Below are 6,540 nucleotides of genomic sequence, written 5' to 3'. Positions count from 1 at the left end.
AAAATTGCGCATGTGTGTCATGTGCCTGTCTGTCAATGGGAGGAAGCCATGCCCTATTTTGGAGCTCCCACCCCGTTTTGGAGTTCCCGCCCCCATTTGGAGATCTCCGGGCTGCAGTTATACCCTTCTCCTATATACGGTGAAAAATTGTATTGGACATTAATTTTACGGTATATACCGTTTTTGGAAGTGAAAAAGACCGTATAATTTACAGTGAATAACCGTAAATTGACATTCCCAGAATTCCCTGCGTTACATTTCAAATTTGATATTTTTTTGTTGAAATAACTGTTTCTTCTTAGTTTTTTCTTTTCAGTTTTGTATATTAGGGTTGTGTGTTACACCTAATGTTGCTAAATGAATGTTTATTGCATTATTTCAGTTTCATGTGTGTTACCATGATGGTGTTTAGTGTTTGTGTGAATGACCCTGTGCACCTTCTGTACATGTTATTATTTAAAAGCTGCTTGTGATGGGCTTTGGTTCATCATGTGACTTTCTCATCACCACCTGCATTTGGTGGTTATTGGTGTATTACAAAGGTACAAAACAGATTTCAGTACTTCAATAGGTTGGTATATTAACATGATATCAGTTAATGAAATTACGGTATTTAACTGTAAATTTAAGTTAAAACCGTAAAACCTAAAACGTGGCTACCGTACTTTTTACGGCAACCACAGCTGTAAATTTTACGGAATTTTTTTTACAGTGAGAAGTAAACTCTTTTCTAAAGAGTTGTCCATTCCTCTTGTGCTGTACAACGATGAATGCGAGATGGTCAATCCACTTAGATCAAAAACCTCAGTTCACAAGCTAGGTTTTGTTTATTTTACTCTTATCTTGCGTATCTCTCCAGCCTAAACTCTCACTTCTTGTTGGCAGAGTACAAGACAGATGACAAAAACGTATGGAATAAATGCGGTCTTGGATCCAATTGTGTCTGAAATTAAGGATCTGGAATTGGAAGGAGTTCAGGTTGACACAAAATGTTTCAAGGGCACTATTAAAGTAGGCGTTGCACAGGTTTGTGGAGATAACCTGGGTCTTAATTCCATCCTAGGCTACACAAAGTTTCTCAGGGAAAACTGTGTGTCGATGGTGTCGGGTTCAAAGAGAGGTTTTGAGAGAACAGACAGTTGAGGATCTGTCAGTGATGCGCAACAGGATTACCACTCTGATCTACTTCAGAATAACCCAACTGAAACTGGCATCAAAAGAGAGTGTTCACTAAATAAACTTCAGTTCTACCATGTAACTGACAATGTAACTACTGATGTCATGCATGACATTCTGGAAGGGGTCAGACGTTACGAAACAAAGATTGTTCTTAATTCTCTGATTGAACAAAAACTCTTGACACTTGATCAGCTGCATAATAGACTTACAAGCTTTGATTATGGTTTTTCTGATATTCACAATAAGCCATCTGTTTTCAAACCTCAGGATCTTAAAAACCCTGATGGGGCCATGAGACAAACAGCAGCACAGATGTGGTGCCTTCTAAGGCTGCTCCCTCTTATGATAGGAGATTTGATTCCAGAAGGTGAGAAACACTGGGAACTAATACTTTCGTTACTTAGCTGTATGGAGTTGATTTTCTCTCCAGCCTTGACTGCAGAGACAGTTATATTTTTGCAGCATCTGATTAAGGAACACCACAGTCTGTTTTTGGAGCTTTATTCAGACAGGCATTTGAAGTCAAAAAAACACTTTATTGTTTCATTAACCTGGGGCCATCAGGAAACTTGGACCTTTGGTTCGGTTCTGGTCTATGTGTTTCTAGGCGAAGCATGGTTTTTTCAAAAGGCTAAGTCATAACAAAACTGCAACATATATGCAGTTTTCGGGAACATTTGTAAAACACAGGCTTTTTAAACAATATGCTTTATGCTGCATTACCTTGTCAGTAAATTACACAAAAAAATGAATTAACACTGCAGTGAGGATGTTTATAAAACAATGGCTAAGGGAATAACGACTTAAAGGGGTCCTATTATGCTCTTTTACAAAGTCTTGATTTTGTTTTGGGGGTGTACTAGAACAGGCTCTCATACTAGGTTGTTCGAAAAACACATAATTTTTCACATATTTTACATTACAACAAGACCTCTCTCCCCAGTCTGGCACGAACGACTCGAATAGTTCCTGTATCAAATGAAGGCCCGCCTTCTGAAATACGAAATGTGCGGTGATTGGTTAGCTGGGCCAGTGTGTGTTGTGATTGGCAGCACTCGGCGCCTGGTCGGGAAATGCCATGCCCCTTACCATAGCCGCCTGCGAGCTTCAGTGTAAATATTGCGTCAAAATCAAATCAATTTGAGCGCGATTTAAACCGCTTCGTCCACAGTGAAAGGCGATCCACAGCGCGAAGGTGATGTATTTCCTCAGCGACCAGCACGGATCAGCTCTAGGCATGACGAAGAGGATATCGTCCTCTTTTGGAAGAACAAACAAAGTAGTTTCGCTTTCACAACGAAACGCAGTGTCTTCACAACATGGCGGCGGAAGCAACAAAACTACAGCGAGAATAAAAGTTACGCCTTTCTTTGAGTGAACATTTGGGCGGCGTTATGCAAATCTTCCCACATCGTGAGGTAGATATGTGGGGGCGTGTTAGAATGAGCCGTTTTAGGTAGGCGTGGTTGACTCAACTTTTATAAAGAATATCTCTTTGGATTTGAGACTTTAGTCTTTGCAACTTTACAGATCTTCTTTATGCACCAAGAGCTTGTAACACTCCAAAGAGAAAGGAAAAATTTAAATCATATGACCCCTTTAAAATAAACCTACCATAAAAATGACAGACCCTTCATTTTTTTGTAAGTGGCAAACTTACAAAATCAGCAGGGGATCAAATAAATATTTTCCGCACAATGTGTGTGTGTGTGTGTAATATATATATATATATATAAAATAATTAAATGGCAGTAAATGAGATATTCACAACATTTCTGAAGCCTAAAATAACTTGTTTATCGTTTATATAAATTATAAATAATAATTTGTTTAACAATAAATATTTCACAATATTTTAATATTTACTCAATTTCAATTTAAAGTTTTATATAAATAAAAATACAAAAAGTATGTTAATAAATATCTTTCACAATCTCTCTCCCCCCTCCCCATCTATAGATTTCATGTTTTGTTTAAATAAAAAATGCATATACCCACTTTTCAATCAAATGTTTACAATATATTTTAATATTTATTAAAATTTTTGTAAAGATTTCATATAAATAATAATACAAAGTATTTGCTAATAGTTATTTATAATTTGTTCATATTATTATTTAAATTTAAAAACAATAAGTCCGAGATTATTACATATTGACAAGACTTTTTCAATAAACATTTAATGATATATATATATTAATACTTTATATACATTTTTTGTAAACATTTTATATAAATGATACACAAAGTATTAGTTCATATTTATTTTTAATTTATAAATAAAGAAATATTAACACATTATTTAATTTTAATAAATCTAAACATTTCATTTTTTTTAAATTGTAAAAACAATAAAGACTTTTTTATTATTATTGTTAATAAAGATTTTTTAACAGATTGACAAGGCTGTCAGTAGATTTGGACCTGACACTTTTGTTTAGCCAAGTGGACACATATTGGGTGATGCCCAAAATATAAAAATGATTAACATCACCCTGCCAGATAGATTTTCAATAACTATGGTAAATCATGGTAACAATAAAGATTTCTGCTAAGTAGTATGCAAGAATAAATCTACAAGAATATAAGCTTGCAAAACCACACACACATGCTGGTTTTCAAAGGCAGCAGAGCTTTGTGTGTTGTGTACACAGATGATTGGAGGAATTTTACACTCAGTGCTGCAATCAATGCGATACATGCGCAGTAGCCAGGTGTCACCAGTGTTCGCCACACTGGGGTGCTCTCCTCTTTAAACAGGGTATGATGGGGATCATAACAAACCTCTAATTCGCTGTGCACCCACCTCTATTCATAGTGACAGCAACTTGTGTCTTAACAAACCCGCAGAACAAGCTGAAAATAGACTCACACAGCAAAATAAATACCCAAGCCTGAGGGGACTAAGCATATCCATGTCTAATCTGGTTACATATGCCAGCTGGACACAGCCGCCCGCTGCCAAAGCCTGGCTTGTGAGGAAAACAGCTCGGTGACAGTTCTGAGGAACTGCTCTCTTCCTGCCAGACTCTCTGGGCCGTGCTCCAAACGGACATCCTACATGAGGTGTGCTACTAAGACATCTGAGGAGACACAGTCTTCCATTTCCTTATCCACTTCTCCCAAAGCGTGTGTTTCTTATAAACCAAATAAATCATTCTTGGGAATGTGACAAAAGCAGATCCTGTTTCAGGATCATTTTTAATGACAAGGAAGTTTAATTCCGATTGTAAAATGTCATGTGGTGCAAGTCTACAAACACGTTATATTTATGAATTAATAACTGAATGAATTAGTAATAATACAAAAATAATTTCACTTTAAGATTAAAATCATGCACACTTACATGTACTCAAGATGTAAGAAAATGTTATTACTTTTTACTGGATGGTTACACCACATGACAATTTTATAGTCTTTAAATTTATTGAGTTCTCATATGTTCACACTGAGTCAAACCTTACTTCCTTTTTGAGCCCACTAAGAAGGCTACCAAAGCCATAACATTCTGCTTTTGCACAAAGTGCCAAGAAGCTATTTGCTAACACCCAGTAATGTCACTCGAGGTCTGTGATAATCAGTATCTTAAAGGGGTCATATGACGTTGCTAAAAAGAACATTATTTTTGTGTACTTGGTGTAATGCTAGGCCTGGGCGATAAAACGGTATCGATATTTATAGACGGTACCACCTTCTTCGATAACAATATAAAAATGTTCAATATAGTGCATGATATAGGCACGTGCTATGAGTGACGCAGACAGCACACACAAACACGAACATGAGTGCTGTGCCTGCCTGTGATGAGGAGGATGTGAGTAAAGAATGAATATTAGTCGAATTTAAAATAAAAATGTGCATTTGAATGCAAAAATCGTACAATCCAATGTTAGATGTGCATCAGGGAGCGTCATCAGTGGAGCACAAGATGCGGTGATGATGTTGTAGTTTAATGTTTTGTTAGTCTAGCCCACGAGACGCGCAGTTGCGGAGTTATTCATTCAAAATATCAGAGAAATATAGAAGCTCAATGCCTAGAAGATCTTGATTAGGTTAAAACCGAAACCAAGCCATTCACACAGAACGCATATTCAGTGCCTTTTCTAGACGGACAAATACGGCTGCTGCACTCACGTCTCACACAAGAGATGTAGACAGCCATGCAAAGTTAAAACAGTTTCAACTTTTAGAAAACACGTCGCAAATTTGTGGAGGTTTATTCCTTTTCACTACGTCTCATGTTTTTAAAGGCAATCTGTGTGATGGATGATTCGGCACTTTGGATTAAGCAATGCATAAATATGTGGTGCTGTTTTGTTCATAATTGTTTATGCAATTACGAAATTATATTTGATTTATATGAGTTAATTTAGATGTAATGCACGTTTTTTTATAGACAGTTACTTCCTTGCTTTGACAATTTAATGTGCTGCATTATTTTGCTCATTGTGCTCTCCTGTGGCCTCGGGAGACAAGCCAAAAGTTTAACCCATTTAATCTGCATATAAAACATTAGAATTTAGATGCTTAATTTTTATTTAGTTTTTGACTGTTAAAACAAAATAAATATTTGATGTCTGTCTCAATAAATTGAGTTAATTTAAAAATACAGTAGTTAAATGTAAAAAAAAAAAATTATATTGCTCTGTTTTAAAAAAGGTTATAAAAAATGTCAATAATTATCGATACCGAACGATATGATACATTATATCGTTGATACATTTTTTAGCTATATCGCCCAGCCCTATGTAATGCAATGTGTTTCTGCGGTTTAAGGTAAAAAAAAAACACATTCTTTTCCACATACTGTACTAGACTTGTGCTGGTATTCGGTAATGCGATATATCACGGTAATGAATATGCACAATATTGTTATCGTGGGCACGTCTAAATACCGTGAATAATTATATATTACAAATTATTCCGAATTTTGAATGCATTTTAAGAATACTTTTCCCATCAACTGGTCAAAATGCACAACATTGCTGTATGCTGCGTGAAAGACGCGTGCATACAGATGTAAACAAGCGCGGACGAGAAGCACATGGCGGAACATGTGAGAGACGCTCTGGATGAAAGCGCACTTTCACTCTCTGACAGTAGATGGCGCTAAACTGCAGCAATAATAATAATAATAATTCATTTAAATGCACCCGTTACCCCGGAAACCCTGTAAACAAAGCAGCTGCACTACTTTCTGTTTCTGAATCGTGTTTAAATGATTTAAACAGCCATTCAGATTTGTGTATTTGCTATGATGTTCATCACAGAGCCAAATACTTAAATATTTAGACTTAATAGGCTATTTATTTTCAAACTATTTTTTACATTTGAATCTGGACTACAACATGCCCTAGATAT

The 6,540-nt window shown here is 36.0% G+C and overlaps 1 protein-coding gene across 2 annotated transcripts in view; it reads right to left on the bottom strand.

The window, feature by feature from the left end:
- LOC107587204 (E3 ubiquitin-protein ligase Siah2-like) overlaps window positions 1-6,540 on the bottom strand; it is a 58,070-nt gene that overhangs the window by 45,782 nt on the left and 5,748 nt on the right. The gene's annotated exons all lie outside the window — the stretch shown is intronic.

The sequence above is a fragment of the Sinocyclocheilus grahami genome, unplaced genomic scaffold, assembly GCF_001515645.1.
Source record: "Sinocyclocheilus grahami isolate Dianchi unplaced genomic scaffold, SAMN03320097.WGS_v1.1 scaffold91.1, whole genome shotgun sequence".
NCBI lineage: Eukaryota > Metazoa > Chordata > Actinopteri > Cypriniformes > Cyprinidae > Sinocyclocheilus > Sinocyclocheilus grahami.
The sequence above is the reverse complement of the archived record's forward strand: the minus strand, read 5'-3'. Positions and strand labels throughout refer to the sequence as shown.